Here is a 17,608-nt window from a genome sequence, read left to right as displayed (position 1 = left end):
GATTCCCAAATTTAAAGTCCTCATCTACAGTTACTGAAATTAAGCTGCTGAAGTTTATTTTCCTGACATTATTATAGAAACGTCTAAAGAAATTCCCTTTTGCTGTTGCTTTAAGCTCTATTATACTACTTTATGAAAATGTTAATGTGGTTTTGTCTGAAGCTTTGTGCTCTTATCCATGTAGAAATGAAAAATAAATAAATAAATACATAAAGAGAATAATTTGTATGGGTATTTCTCTAAAGTGTGGCACCCATTCTCAAGACAACATTTTTCAGATGTTAAGATGTTGCTTGTTTAAAAAAACAACTGGAAACTGCTACAAAATCAGTGCACACAACTGCTTCAAAGTTATTTGCTATTAAGTACTTTGCAACTGACAAAATAGAAACTGGAAATACCTGTAAATTCATATTATAATAAAAAAAACAGCATAAATCAGTGATGATCCTAACATAAATACATGTAAAGAGTGTGTGTAGTTAAGATTAATTTTAATTTATATACTTACTGAATTATGCTTTCCAGTGAATAGGGTTTCATCAGTGGATGAGAACATGATTGTGTTCATTAGTCTCTGTAACATCAGAACAGGATTTACACATTACAGATGATTTATGATCAAACAGAGGCACCTGTTAACAATAGTTTGCCTTGTAAGTTATACAACACATTTTTTTTAATCAAAATATCAACACTAGTAAAATGTAAATTAACTCGTTTCAATTACTTAAAATGTTGTAACTTTATATCATTAAATTACTTAACGAGCCGTCTGTATAAAGCAGCCTTAACAAGCTGAGGCACAGCCTCTGATCGATAATGATTATTAAACATATTTTTAAACTCAATTTACAAAATAGTCTCATCAGTTTACAATGTGTAAAACTTTAACAAGTCAGTCGTTTACTTGGATTATGTTAAACAAGTACACTTTAACCACAATGAACAGCGTTTATCCATAAGGTACTTACACTTCAAAACAGCGGCGTCACGATTTTCCGTTATTTTCGAATATGAGTATGACGAGTCCTCTCCCGTGGCCTCATGGGATAGAGTAGTGTCCATCCTATGCATACTATGGAATTCGGCCGGAAGTAGTAGGCCATCCGGGTACATCTCGCCTACTGTTTTTCGAATACTAAGAATTCGGACATACTACTTGCTTCGCATACTGTTTTTCGCCCACTATATAGTATGGAAGTATGCGATTTCGGACGCGGCTAAGGTCTTTACAGGGGATCTGTATCTGGGGCTCTAGTTGTCCTGGTCTCCGCTGTCTTTCAGGGATGTAGAGGTCCTTTCTAGGTGCTGATCCACCATCTGGTCTGGATACGTACTGGATCCGGACGACTGCAGTGACTCTCTGATCTGGACACAGACTGGATCTGGTGGCTACGGTGACCTCGGAATAAGAGAGAAACAGACAAATATTAGCGTAGATGCCATTCTTCTAATGATGTAGCAAGTACATAAGGTGTTATGTGAAGTGTTTCCGGTTCCGGTTTACCTAATTAATGCAGCCTAAAAATCCTTTAACGGATTTGGATATTAAAAGCATATTAGTATGTTATGTGTATGCCAGGTTAAAGAGATGGGTCTTTAATCTAGATTTAAACTGCAAGAGTGTGTCTGCCTCCCGAACAATGTTAGGTAGGTTATTCCAGAGTTTAGGCGCCAAATAGGAAAAGGATCTGCCGCCCGCAGTTGATATTGATATTCTAGGTATTATCAAATTGCCTGAGTTTTGAGAACGTAGTGGACGTAGAGGAGTATAATGTAAAAGGAGCTCATTCAAATACTGAGGTGCTAAACCATTCAGGGCTTTATAAGTCATAAGCAATATTTTAAAATCTATACGATGTTTGATAGGGAGCCAGTGCAGTGTGGACAGGACCAGGCTAATATGGTCATACTTCCTGGTTCTAGTAAGAACTCTTGCTGCTGCGTTTTGGACTAGCTATAGTTTGTTTACTAAGCGTGCAGAACAACCACCCAATAAAGCATTACAATAATCTAACCTTGAGGTCATAAATGCATGGATTAACATTTCTGCATTTGACATTGAGAGCATAGGCCGCAATTTAGATATATTTTTGAGATGGAAAAATGCAGTTTTACAAATGCTAGAAACGTGGCTTTCTAAGGAAAGATTGCGATCAAGTAGCACACCTAGGTTCCTAACTGATGACGAAGAATTGACAGAGCAACCATCAAGTCTTAGACAGTGTTCTAGGTTATTACAAGCAGAGTTTTTAGGCCCTATAATTAACACCTCTGTTTTTTCTGAATTTAGCAGTAAGAAATTACTCGTCATCCAATTTTTTATATCGACTATGCATTCCATTAGTTTTTCAAATTGGTGTGTTTCACCGGGCTGCGAGGAAATATAGAGCTGAGTATCATCAGCATAACAGTGAAAGCTAACACCATGTTTCCTGATGATATCTCCCAAGGGTAACATATAAAGCGTGAAGAGTAGCGGCCCTAGTACTGAGCCTTGAGGTACTCCATACTGCACTAGTGATCGATATGATACATCTTCATTCACTGCTACGAACTGATGGCGGTCATATAATTACGATTTAAACCATGCTAATGCACTTCCAATGATGCCAACAAAGTGTTCAAGTCTATGCAAAAGAATGCTGTGGAAGGCAAACTAATTGTATTGGTCTGGGGATCCCTCCCGATTCTTATTATTATTATTTGCTTAACCACTTTAAAATGCCTTTTTGGTGGCTTTTAGACAGAAACCGTAAAGAAAATATATTCAGTATCGATACTCATTATAAATACTTGATGAATTATCAGCCCAGCCGCTCCGGAAGACGTTCAAACCATAAGACTGTATAAAATAAGGTTCAAACTAATCGCATTTAATTTATGTCTCTATGATGGTTGGTTGATATACCAGAAGGGAGGCTAGCCTCCTCTATGATGTTACTTTTCTCAGCACTCCTCAGCACTGAAAGTGAAAACTCGATGCTGATTGGTTCCCCTGGCCTCCCCCTCCCCTTCTCTTTCACTTAGCAGTGTAATTACATCAGTAGATTCGCCACATTCGCGATAGAAAATCGGGGTTTCATGTAATGGTATTACAACTGTGAAATTACAAACAAAATTATATACATTCTGAGACATGAACTGAAATGAATAGTGGATTTTATGAACATTAAATTTACCTCAATTTCACCTCAAAATTTGGGGAAAACTGTGCCTCCCCTGCCTCACCCGATGAGCCGCTACTGAAACCGACTAATTCATAGTGAACACAGGAAAATCTAAATGAGCACCCGCACTAATCTAATTTAACGTACAAGACTCGTATATGCGTACACTATGGGTGTGTGTAGGATGTTATTAAACAAGCTAGGTAAATGCCTGTATAAAACAAGGGTAAACGTTATAATCGCTAACAGCGCAGACTACATCGGTGACAAAAGTAAATTGGTAACAATAATATTTTTGGGACAAGATTTATTAATGACTCAGCATCATCTAAATTAAAGAAAAAATAATCACATCATCCGATGTTTAATGTGAATAAAGTAAGCTTGACTTATGGAGTTCCACAACTACTGAAACACTGGCTAATTCTGGCTCAGTCTCAGGAGCTAACGCTTCAACATCGGGATGTCGTTCTAGCTCATCTCGAATGTGAATAAAGTAAGCTTGACTTATGGAGTTCCACAACTACTGAAACACTGGCTGATTCTGGCTCAGTCTCAGGAGCTAACGCTTCGACATCGGGATGTCGTTCTAGCTCATCTCGAATCTCTGGGGTTGAGACTCAACTCCAAGAAAAGCGTTCTCTCACCTGCCCAGAGGAAAATGCATTTGGGGGTGGTATGGACTCGGTCGCAATGCAGGCACAGCTGTCTCCTACACGTGTCGAATCCATTCTAAACACCCAAAAGAACATCAAGCTAGGCCAGAAAGTCACAGATCATTACTTTAGGAAGGTTTTAGGTCTCATGGCAGCTGCATCCACAGTGATAACTTTGGGCCTCCTGCACATGAGATAATTTCCGTTGTGGCTCAGAGCCAGGGGATTTTATCCAAGGGCCAATCCCCAGAGGCAAATAAGGGTTATGTGCCAGGGGCTTCATACCCTATCTATGGGGTTCAGACCCCAGTTTCTGACTTTGGGTCCCACTCTAGGTCCGTGTTGTCGTCGCAATATGCTAACGACTGATGGTTCCCTCACAGGCTGGGAAGTGGTCTTAAATGGCCGTCCAGCCCAGGGGATCTGGAGAGGTCATCTTCTCGAATGGCACATCAATAGCCTCGAAATGAAGGCTGTATTTCTCAGATCTAATATCCCTCCTCGACGGCTCGCCGTGGGCGATTCCTTTCAGGAGAGATCTTCTCTCTCAGGCACAGGGGACAGTATTTCATCCCTGGCCCGAGCTCTGGAACCTTCACGTCTGGCCCCTGAGAGGGCCCAACTAAGAGATGCTGGCCTTTCAGCAAATGTAATAGAATCTATTCTAAGTGCTAGGGTTCCATCCACTAGAAGAATGTATGCCTTCAAATGGTTGTTTACGAGGGTTGGTGCATGAAACACCATGTAGACCCAGCTCACTGCCAAATTGTTTCAGTACTGGAGTTTCTGCAAGAGAAATTGTCCTCAGGCACAGGCCCTAGTACTCTCAGAACCTATGTGGCTGCTATTTCGGCTTGCCACCCTCTAGTCACCCGCTTCATTCTTGGGGCTAAGTGGTTGAGGCCACCCACTAGAGCTACTTCACATTGTGTGAGGGTTGCTATTGCCCTAGCCTATGAGGCGTGTGGTCAAATTTCGCCTCTAGGAATTAGAGCCCATTCAACCATGGGGGTGGCATCTTCAAGGGCTTGATGCGGCAGGTTGGTCCTCTCCGTATAAATTTTTCAGATTCTATAGCTTGGATGTCCATGCTACTCCAGGCTCGCATGTCCTTGAGTCCACAACCCAGAGTTATGTCGAAGACCTCTTCGATGTTAAACCTCTTAGCCTGCACCCCGACGCCCTCGTCCTCAAAGCCACTCAACTCGCACGTGTCAGTGTTTATGAATAGATTAAATGAAATGGGACAAATTTAATCTTGACAATCTATGTATCATTATAAAGATCTAAGCCTCAAGCATCGATAACAGATCGCTGTTTTTCAATGGAAAGCTTATAAAGACTGTATTAGCTACATTTGTGTAAGCAGTACACATACAAACATGAACATTAGAAACGCTGTACATAACAGATCCGTCATAATAACGAGTCATAAACACATCCACAACTGTAAATCCCGGTTTAGTTAGGAAGGTATGGGTCCACTGAACGACATCTCATGAAGCACGTTTAGTCCAACGAAGCAATAACGTTGTAATATGGATCATAATTCCTTTGTTTACATTTCATTTCTTCAGCCAAAGTCAAAGTCACCTTTATTTATATAGCACTTTAAACAAAATACATTGCGTCAAAGCAACTGAACAACATTCATTAGGAAAACAGTGTGTCAATAATGCAAAATGATAGTTAAAGGCAGTTCATCATTGAATTCAGTGATGTCATCTCTGTTCAGTTAAATAGTGTACGTGCATTTATTTGCAATCAAGTCAACGATATCACTGTAGATGAAGTGACCCCAACTAAGCAAGCCAGAGGCGACAGCGGCAAGGAACCGAAACTCCATCAGTGAAAGAATGGTATGGCGTGCATTTTGTGACACATCGAAGGCTTAGCAGGAGAAGGAGAAGGAGCAGTCGACCCTTCCGTCCCCGTCAGTCTGTGTCCATTTTTGAATGGGATTGAATGGGAGTGCAGACGACAGACCCGCGGCGACGTCACGGCAATGTCACTGTTGGAACCAATCATAGGCGGCGACGTGACGACGGCGTACGTAAGAAATTTATCAAAAATAGTATGTGTACTAAGTACGTATGAACTAGCTACGCCTTACAAGACGCCTGATATATACATTGTCTCAATATACGTCACCTCACAAGACGCCTGATATATACATCGTCTCAATATAGTCGCTTTACACGAAATGTAAAGTTTGCATTACAGTAGATGCATTTGTAACAGGTTGTTATTTAGATATTTCTCAAAACGTGGTAATAGTGCATAATAATTACTGCATGAAGTCTATTTAATGTTTGATAAATTCTGTTTATCTGTTAAGTTGGTGTTGAAGTACAGCACATTAATGTTCAGTTTGCTTGGATGCTACAAAAAGTAGGGAAAAACTGAGAGGAAATGGATGATTTCTGTTTGAATTACATTTCTTTCTTGTTTCCTTGCGATCTTGACATAGAAGAGTGTAATTTTAACACAAATAAAGTTGTATTTATAATAGATATTCATTAGACATTCGATCTTTAACATTAAATTGCGTCGAGAACAAAGTCGTTCTAAGCAAACATGCTTAGGTTTATTAATTTATAATATTTGGGACGCTAAGGCTGTGATGTTAATGTTGTCCCCTAGATGGCGCCCTGGGATTGATTTTAACCCAAATGTGCTTCGAGAAGTTTTTATTCCTTATGAATTGAATCAAACGCGATGATCTACTTCATTTGCTTAACTATGGTGCGCTTACAGTATAGTTTTATATAATTACAGTACATAGAAATCTTTGAATTTTATATTTATCATTACATTAACTTTTATAGACATCAATAAAACATAAAACATCAAGATAGGATTAAATAAAAACCCAAATCAAAAAAAAGATTTTTTAAATGCAATAAAATCAAGATCTTATAATAAAATCTTAATTCTATTGTTTATTTGATAGGTAAAAGTGCAAAGAAAAGATTTTCAATGTTTTCACTGACCAAATAATTGGTAATCTGTAAATATAAGATAACTGGGACAGAGACATGTTTAACACTGTGTCCCAGCAACTCTCTTTTAAATTACAATGTTTAATTGTTTGTAAATCGAAGATACTAATAGTTTTTTTTTTTTTTTACAATACTTCAGCTGCTCATCAGTCTGTGGTCATCATTGCCTGATGTCCTTTTCATGATGGGTTAGGGTTCATGATGTTCAATATAGGAGACAGATCTGGACTGATCTAGCACATTCACTCTGTCTCTACGAAACCATGCTGTTGTAGCACATGAATGAGAGAAGGACAGAATGAGAGCTGACGTTGTCTTGGTCTAATAACCATGGACTTCTCTTGAAAGATGTCATCTTGATGGCAGTATATGTTTCTGTACAATACCAATGACATGTAATGCCTCCAAGTCAGTGTACCCTCACAAATGCCAGTCACCCATTCCCCTTGCTCTGATAAACCCCCATCCAACTACAAATATTTGCTTTTGCATCTATCACTGGTAAAATTCTGGATGGCCCATTGGTCTTTGGGACTGAGAACTCAAGTTTTTCCCAGTGGACTAATCTGAGCACATCACACATTTCCATTGTCTCTGACTATCTGAGAGAATCGTGGCATCACTGCATAGAATTGATGTATAGCTTTCTGATGAGTCAAACCTGATACCCTGACCTATTACCAATTTACTCTGATAATAGACCGTTTGAACCCTTTTGGCCCTGAGGCTTCACCTCAGTGAAGGTATTGTTTTTGCTTTGATATACACAAAAATAATGACTCATAACTCAAAAATTGTAGCAAGGAGAGTCAAAAGGATGCTATCATTTGATAGAAATCTTTCTATATTTTTAGAGGGAAAAATCTTTGCCCTCTGAATATTCTCATGTGGAGAGATAGATGATAAAATGTAAGAGAAATTTGCATGGTCCCGGGATATTTTTTTATATCTCTCTTATATTTATCTCAAGATAAATCGAGCGCAGTGTTAGTTCAGTCAGGCCATGGAGGCAAGGCTGTGAACAGCTGACGCGGTCAGCTGTCAAATCGCTCCAATCACCACCTCTCTCCTATTAGACACGGGACCTATATATACGTGGCACTACTGCTCGGTAAGTATGCTCAACGGCTCACAACCCTCCCTCCCCATTATAAGCATGAGCACATTACTGCGCACCTTCTGGCTGTCGTCTTCTTTGTTTCAGATCACTAAGGCTTCCTAAATCTTAGCTGGTGGACCTCACCACTGAGAGACACCCATCTTCATAACCAGGCTACAGGATAGACGTCCCACTGCCACATCTACATGATTGTCACTGTTTGCTTTAAAGACTTTATCAAAAGTCTTAATTGTTATGTATTTCTAAATGCATGGTTCCAAGGGGTTAATGTTAAAGCTCTTGTATGTTCAGTTATTCTGGGAGCAAGAACCCCCATGAGGGACCATACCGCCAAAGATTAATTGTGTTCAATGTACTCAAGTAAACTTGCCAAAGTGGTTCCTGTCTGAAATAAGGTAGGAGAAAATTTCATTTTTGGTGATGTTCTACATGATTCATTCATGTATGTGAATTACATTTTATGGTGATATCATGAAGTAATCAAAAGTTACAGCATTTGGAACCAAGGTAGCCTTTCTCTTAGTCCTTGACAGTTTAGAAACTTTTGTTTTGAATTTCAAGTTTAGTCAAAGTCCTAAATAACTACACTTGTTTTATTTGTTTATTTGTTCTGACATATTAGGGTACATGGCACAAAAAAAAAAAAGATTGAATTTCTTTAATTATATATAGTTATATAAGTTATATTAAAGATAAAATACAGAAACATTCTAGGTTTTATATTCTGCTTGCCAAGTGTTCAAAGGATATTTCCAAGTGATTTCTTTAATTCATGGGTTTAGGTATTATTATTCACATGAAAGACGAAATGGGTTGTTTTGATTTTAGATTTATTTCAATTGTGAGAATCTGCTGTAAATAATGAAATGACATTTTCCACAATCAGAGCATGAGTTATGAAATGACCAGCATAAAAATCCACGAGAAAGTTACACAATGTGCACACTTGGAGTTTATAATTAGATAATGAATATCTTTAGATCTATGACAGATTATGGTAAACTCTTTTTAATCAGGAGAATTTCCTGAAAATAATGACATCCAATTATGTGCATGTGTCACGGAGATGAACCCCGTGATTCCCGCTACTGGCCAGCAGAGGGCTCCATCTCCTGAATATTGACTCTCACACTCACTTATACTGATTCGCACTACACTACCCATCATCCCCGTGCCTCGGACTCTGATCATCACACAGGTGCAGCTCATTGGTACGGGTATATAAGCTGCACAACTCCATCAGTCAAACGCGAAGTCTTGTTTTGCTCCGGCTGACATTTCCAAGCGTTATTTCCCGTGTTTGATTTCCTGTTACCAGTTCTGTTTGTTTACCGTCTCTTGAACCATTGCTGCCCGCCTCTTGACCTTGGATTGTTTATTGGACTCTGAATATTGCTTGCTACCCCGATCTATTGCCTGTGTTTGACGACGATTCGGATTACCTCTACTGTAGTGTTTGCTGATACTGATCCTTGCCTGTACGACCACGAGTTGTTCAATAAAGCTTGCAAGATGGATTCCCCGTCTGGTGATGATTTGTTACAGAAGACTTCGCCACAACCGAATCCAGCGGCTTACGATCATCTGTGTGCTACAATGGCAGCTCAGGCAAGTCAAATCGCTGCTAACCAGCATCAATTGAATCGGTTGACTTCAATCACTGAGGAACTGGTACAGGCTGTTCGAAACCTCCACAGCTCTGCCGTGACGTCACCACCACCGGCAGCGACCGCCATTGCTCACGCGGCAGGAACGCCAGCGCAAGTTAATCCACGACTGGCTTACCCGGAGAAATTTGACGGGGACTCTACCAAGTGTAAGGGCTTCCTACTGCAATGCTCGCTGTTCGTCGAGCAGCAACCCACCCTTTACACCACTGATGCTGGTAAGATCGCCTTCGTTTGCTCATTATTAACGGGAAGAGCTTTGGAATGGATAACGGCTGTATGGCGCGAGGATGGAACAGCGTTCACCACTTTCACTGACTTTCTGGTGCGATTCCGTGAGGTATTTGATCACCCCCGAGAGGGGAAAGGAGCGGGTGAGCGTCTACTTGAATTGTCGCAGGGAGGATTAACAGCAGCGGAATACGCTATGAACTTTCGTACACTGGCTGCTCAAACATCATGGGTGAGTGACACGCTGAAAGTATTGTTCCGCAAGGGGCTTAATCACGAACTGCAAACCGAACTCGCTTGCCATGATGAGGGGAGAACTCTGAGTGATCTCATTTCGCTTACCATCACCATTGATAACCTACAACGCTCTCGCCGTGTCAGTGATCAACACCTCTTCCCTGTTACAACAACACGGTCCGCAGAAACTACAGAACCCATGCAGATCAACTCCTATCATCTGACGGCTGAGGAACGTCAACGTCGCATGTCTCATCGACTCTGTCTCTACTGTGGCGCTCCGGGACATCAACGAATTACTTGTCCGTCACGCCGCTCTTCCTGTACTCCCAAGTCAGTGAGTGCCTCTTTTTACTGTGTCTCAGTTCCGCTGGTAATCAAGACTAGCAACGTTCGTGTAGCTACCACTGCTCTACTTGACTCCGGTCCTGTTATTTTGGGCTTGCCCTGGCTCCAACTGCATGACCCTCAAGTGTCGTGGAGAGAGGGATAAATTCTTAGATGGAGCACCCAGTGTCAGAAATCATGCCTTTCGACCATCTCTCCCATGACTGTGCAAGTTGTAACGTTAGGCTCGGAGTCCACCAACATTCCCAATCTGCCCAAGGAGTATCACGATCTCGCCACCGCCTTCAGCAAGGTACAAGCAAACACATTACCACCACATCGCAGTCACGATTGTGCCATTGATCTAATTTCAGGCTCATCACCACCCCGGGGTCGAGTATTTCCATTATCATTACCCGAGTCAGAAGCCATGGCCAAGTACATTGAGGAGGAGTTGGAGAAGGGGTTCATACGTCCGTCCACCTCTCCTGCTTCAGCTGGCTTCTTCTTTGTCCGTAAGAAGGATGGAGGTTTGCACCCTTGCATCGATTATCGTGGACTCAACGAGATAACAGTAAAGTTTCGCTATCCACTTCCACTGGTGCCCTCTGCATTACAACAGCTACGAACTGCACAACACTACACCAAATTGGATTTGCGCTGCGCATGCAACCTCATCCGCATTAGGGAGGGGGACGAGTGGAAAACAGCTTTCTCAACCACCAATGGGCACTACGAATACCGGGTGATGCCGTTCGGTCTGGTCAATAGTCCTTTGGTTTTTCAATCCTTTGTCAATGACATCTTCAGAGACATGCTAAATAAGACTGTTATCATATACATTGACGATATCTTGATCTATTCAGATACCCTGGAGGAACATATCCAACATGTGAGAGCCGTGCTGCAGCGACTTATTGAACACCAACTCTATGCCAAGGCGGAGAAGTGTGAGTTCCATACCACCTCCACCACCTTTCTGGGGTACGTCATCAGTCCAGAGGGGGTCGCCATGGATGAGAGCAAAGTCAATGCCGTTCTCAGATGGTCTGAACCCAAAACACTGAAGGAACTCCAACGCTTTCTGGGATTTGCTAACTTCTACCGCCGTATCATCAGAAACTTCAGCTCTGTGGTCAGTCCTCTCACGTCAATGGTCAAAAAAGGAACCCATCGGCTACACTGGTCAGAGGCTGCTCTCCAAGCATTCCAAGATCTAAAGGAACGGTTTGTGACTGCACCCATACTCCACCATCCTGACCCATCTCTTCAGTTCCTTGTCGAAGTGGACGCCTCCAACACTGGTATCGGGGCTATTCTCTCTCAACGCCAGGTTTCTACCGGTAAACTCCACCCTTGTGCCTTTTACTCCCGCAAACTCAATGCTGCTGAACGTAACTACGATGTAGGGGATCGTGAACTCCTAGCTATGAAGGCGGCCTTCGAGGAGTGGAGACACTGGCTGGAGGGGGCCAACTTTCCTTTCACTGTACTAACAGATCATAAGAACCTTGAGTATTTACGCTCAGCCAAGCGCCTCAATCCACGGCAGGCAAGATGGTCATTGTTCTTCTCCCGATTCGACTTCTCAGTCACCTACCGCCCGGGCTCCAAGAACACAAAGGCAGATGCGCTATCCCGTATTCACGAGGATGAACAGATCTCCTCCGAACCTGAACCTATACTCCCTTTCAAGGTAATCATTGCACCCGTACAATGGGACATCATGACACTTATCCAACAGCACAACTCTCAACAGGCACCTCCCACAACTTGTCCTCCTGATAAGGTTTACATACCACCTACTCTACGCGATCAAATACTCAACCACACGCACTGTTTGCCCGCATCCGGTCATCCAGGTATCACGGCAACCATTCATCTGCTTCAGTACCAGTTCTGGTGGGAATCATTACCCAAAGACACCATAGCCTTCATCCAACAATGCCAAACCTGTAATGCGCACAAGACTCCTCGCCAATTGCCAGCCGGATTACTCCAACCACTCCCCATCCCACAACGACCTTGGTCCCACCTGGCAATAGACTTTATCACTGACCTACCTGTCTCTCAAGGCAACACTGTTATTCTTACTGTGATTGATCGTTTCTCCAAAGCCTGTCGCCTGATTCCTCTGCCCAAACTGGCCACTGCCCTACAAACAGCCGAACTACTCTGTAACTGGGTCTTCCGTCTCTACGGACTACCGGAGGATATCGTCTCCGATAGAGGTCCTCAATTCACATCCCGTCTCTGGAAAGCCTTCTTCCAAGCCCTTGACGTAAACCTAAGCCTGACCTCCGGTCAGAAAGACTCAATCAGGAACTCACCCGGTTCCTGAGATCATACTTTAGTTCCAACCAAGAAGATTGGGCACGGTACCTCCTTTGGGCTGAATACGCACAGAACTCCCTGGTCAAGCCAGCTACTGGAATAACTCCCTTTAAGTGTATCCTAGGCTATCAGCCTCCCATGTTTCCCTGGTCCGGGGAACCCACCGACGTACCCGCTGTCACGGACTGGTTGCAACGCAGTGAGGAGACTTGGAACCAAGCTCACGTACATCTTCAGCAAGCCATCCGCCATCAAAAGGAACATGCAGACACCCGTCGGCGTCCTGGGCCTGTATCCCAACCCGGACAATGGGTGTGGCTCTCTACCCGAGATCTCCGTCTCCGACTACCCTGCAAGAAGTTAAGTCCGAGGTACGTGGGTCCATTCAAGATTACACATCAGATCACTCCTGTCTCATTCCGTCTTGCATTACCTGACACCTATCGCATTTCTCCCACCTTTCATGTATCTCTGCTCAAGCCCGCTGTGGCCCCTGGAGAGGAGGGAGAGGGGAGGTCCCGTGAGCAGAGTCCCCAGCCCGTCCAGATTGAGACTGAGGAAACTTACCAGGTGCGAGAACTTAACTCCAGGCGTCGTGGACGCATCCTGCAATATCTGGTCGACTGGGAGGGGTACGGTCCGGAGGAACAATCCTGGGTCAATGCTGACAACATACTAGACCCCAACCTCATCACTGAGTTCCATCGGTTACATCCGGAGAGACCGGCCCCTCGACCACGCAGTAGACCCCGCCGTTGTCTACCATCTCGCGCCAGGAGTCGCTCGCAGGGAGGGGGCTCTGTCACGGAGACGAACCCCGTGATTCCCGCTACTGGCCAGCAGAGGGCTCCATCTCCTGAATATTGACTCTCACACTCACTTATACTGATTCGCACTACACTACCCATCATCCCCGTGCCTCGGACTCTGATCATCACACAGGTGCAGCTCATTGGTACGGGTATATAAGCTGCACAACTCCATCAGTCAAACGCGAAGTCTTGTTTTGCTCCGGCTGACATTTCCAAGCGTTATTTCCCGTGTTTGATTTCCTGTTACCAGTTCTGTTTGTTTACCGTCTCTTGAACCATTGCTGCCCGCCTCTTGACCTTGGATTGTTTATTGGACTCTGAATATTGCTTGCTACCCCGATCTATTGCCTGTGTTTGACGACGATTCGGATTACCTCTACTGTAGTGTTTGCTGATACTGATCCTTGCCTGTACGACCACGAGTTGTTCAATAAAGCTTGCAAGATGGATTCCCTGTCTGGTGATGATTTGTTACAGCATGTTTCGAGAAGTTACGAATAAAAACTTGTAGCATTGGGCCTTTTTTTCTTTGCGGCATCATATGTGTCCCTGTGACCCTGTCTGATTTAATGTGTTGTGCTTTATGAGGAATATCTATCTATCGATCTGATCGACTGATTATGGTAAATTTTGGATTATTAATCAGAAGAATTTTCTGAAAAGAATTTTTCAAGATCTATGCATATTTGGCAGGAGTGCAACCTCTGATTTATATATATATATATATATATATATATATATATATATATATATATATATATATATATATATATATATATATATTACTTAATTAATTAATTAATATTTTGCTCAGCTCCATGTCATAATTAATTTTTATGTATTATAGCTTTATGAGAGATATCGTAGGATCTAAATGATGGTTTTTCTGCCAATAATGACGTGCCTTTTTCTATGATATATGATATTTCATGAGGTTACGAATGAAATCGCCATTACAGATATCTTTAATATTTTTTTGTTTTTTTTGCCAAGCTCCTGTGTAGTTTAATGTGTGTTATAACTTCATAGGAATATCTTTAGATAATGACAGATTATAGTGATTTGGGGCTCTTTTTAATCAGGAGAATCTAGATAATGGTATTTATTTTTGTTTTATGTTATATAAAGTTATGAGCAAAAACAATAAAGCCCAAAAATAATATTACTTAAATTCATTAGAGCTGAGATATTCGAAGCTTTTAAATAATTTTTTTTTGGTTATTTCATTCAGGGGTTACTTACTAATTTGATTATTTTTCATGCAGGAGGTGTTCTTTCACTTTCATTTTTATTTGATTTTTTATTTTTTACATTATTATTTTTGTATTTTTTTTTTTTGCAGCCATCAAAATTAAAATGTGTTTATATTTACAAAATATATTTAATCTTTTAAATTATTTTATTTGTACTTTATGTAATTTAATAACAGTTAAAGATTAAAGATTGTATTGTAAAACATTTACAAAAACTCCAACCGATAATATATTTGTTATTAAATGATTAAACTTTCATCTGCAACATCACATGGTTTTCTTGTTGTGACTTTTACTCAAGTTTAAATATTTAATAACCATTTTAAAAAAATTGTCTATTTTGTTTTTAAGTCATCAAAACAGTTGGATCATAATATGAAAGTATACTTTGATTTTTATTCTTAGTATTTTTTTTTTTCATTTATAGATTTCTCACAATCCAAAATTATGATTCAGTGAATTGTGATGGCTTTAAGACCTCTTCCCACAATATTAAATAAAGCAGTGTCAATTTTTGATACTTTGCTTTATTCCATGAGCAAGCAGAGTACGAACAATGTTTAAGTAATGAAATCTGAAAACAGCAGAAGTTAACAAATTAAAATGGGGGAAAAAATACCAGAAAATAAATTGATAAACTACTAAAGTGGGGTTGCAATGAATGATGGGTTAAATGCAGAGCACGAATTCTGAGTAGGCTATGGATCATACTTGGCTGTTTATCATGTTATTTTTTTATTTTTATTTTTTTTAATGAATATATATATATTATATGTTTTATAAATATTAGTCATGATAGTTTTTTTCTAATATTCAGTGAAATGAGCCATTGTATACTTATCGAAAGCCAAAAATCACATGTTTGAGGGACATGGAAAAAGTATTGGATTATAGGAAAGTCTTAGAATAACTTTTATGTCCCACAGAAGAAATAAAATCCTGCAGGTTTGGAAAGACATGAAAATGAGTAAATGATTTCTCAGTGATTACTTGATTATGAAGTTCTTGATTTTGGTGAACTATCCTTTAAGTAAAATACAAATAAATCCCTTAAGTAAAATCAAATACATTACTATATGCATGAAAGTATACTTCAGATATTACTTATTTCAACTTATTTCACTGGATTATAGAAAAACATGTTCTCTTTCATTTTATTACTTGGTAAAATTACACCTCCGATGATGAGGTATTATTTAGAGGGTTAGTGTAATGCAGAGATGTACTTAACGAATAATAATTTCTTCTTTTTTTTGGCAGACGTCAGTTGAGGCGACGTACCCTTCTCACACGTAAAAGTACACGACTGTCGACTTCGGCAGGTAATCCTGTCACATTCCACTTGCCATAGAATGGAGTAAAAAACCTTGGGAGAAACCAGGCTCAGTTGGGGGGCCAGTTCTCCTCTGACCAGACGAAACCAGTAGTTCAATTCCAGACTGCAGCAAAGTCAGATTGTGCAGAAGAATCATCTGTTTCCTGTGGTCTTGTCCTGGTGCTCCTCTGAGACAAGGTCTTTACAGGGGATCTGTATCTGGGGCTCTATCTGGGGCTTCAGCGACAGAACTGTTTGCATCCATTATGGAATAAACCACGGTCGGAAACTGCATCTTGGTAGTAAAAACACGGCATGGTTTTGCAGCGTACAGTGTCACAAACAGAATGAGGCGATCAACCGGAAAAAAGAATGTATGAAAAATAGGCGGAAGATAGTTTATTTGAATTTGGCACTCCTTTGTGACGTGCTCTGACGCACCTGTCAGCTGATGGAGGCTGTACTTACAGTGATCGCCTTTTCTATTGTTGTTTTATTTTTAAACAGTTTTTTATATATGTGAGAGTGTGTTTTATGTTGAATGTGAATGTATCTGCATGATTTCCATCTGTTTGAGTGCAAATCAGCCCAAATCAGCTCTATTACTGTATGATCACCGCTATCAAAGTGAACGTGTCTATATGAATAGAGAGAGTGGATTATTTACTTTATGGCACATTTGTGTTATTACCATCTGTATAAGTGGCCATCAGCACATCAGCACTTATTTGCATCGTAATTCATTGCAAAGTATGCATTTCTAGCAATTTCAGGATGTTCTGCAATTGGCAAACAAAGTTAAATCTTTTTTTTATTTTTCTTACTCAAATTATTCTTATTGTATTTTTCTAGTGCTCAAATAAATCACTTATATTATGTCTGTGTTTCTGTCTAGTGTGTTATAATTGAAAAAAAAAAAAATATGCAGTGGTATGTTTACTGACTAAATAGTTTGTAGAAGCCTTCAATACTATTGGGAAATATATTTTCTTATATATGGGGGATGGGGCGTGTAGACATAATCTCATAAAAATATTTGCAGGAGTCTAATTTTTCATGATATTTTATTCAGATTTGAAATAGAAACTCATGAGACATGTGACTTTCAACCCATTACTTTTCTAGATTGCTCCAGCACTCATTTCATCTATTCTTATATCAAATAAAAAAAATATTTAAGAGTGGTAAAAAAAAATTCAAGGCACTTCAGTGTCTCCTCCAACTGCCTGGCAGGTAGTTGATTGCTTCAAGCTGTACCTGCTTACCAATCAAGAGAGAGTCCAGATAAAAGCAGAGATCCAGCTACAAGAGAAGAGAGAATGTTTCCCCAAGAGCTTTCTCCAGAGCTTTGCCTGTGTTCTGCCCAGCCTGTTGTCTCAGTTGGTGGTTGTTGAGCTGCTTAGTGTTCTGCTTTGGGTATTGTAGTAGTTTTGTTTCTTTATTCATTATGATATTCTTTAATACTTACCTTTTGTTATTTT

The sequence above is a fragment of the Carassius gibelio genome, chromosome B23 (assembly GCF_023724105.1).
Source record: "Carassius gibelio isolate Cgi1373 ecotype wild population from Czech Republic chromosome B23, carGib1.2-hapl.c, whole genome shotgun sequence".
NCBI lineage: Eukaryota > Metazoa > Chordata > Actinopteri > Cypriniformes > Cyprinidae > Carassius > Carassius gibelio.
This window is presented reverse-complemented; position numbering follows the sequence as displayed.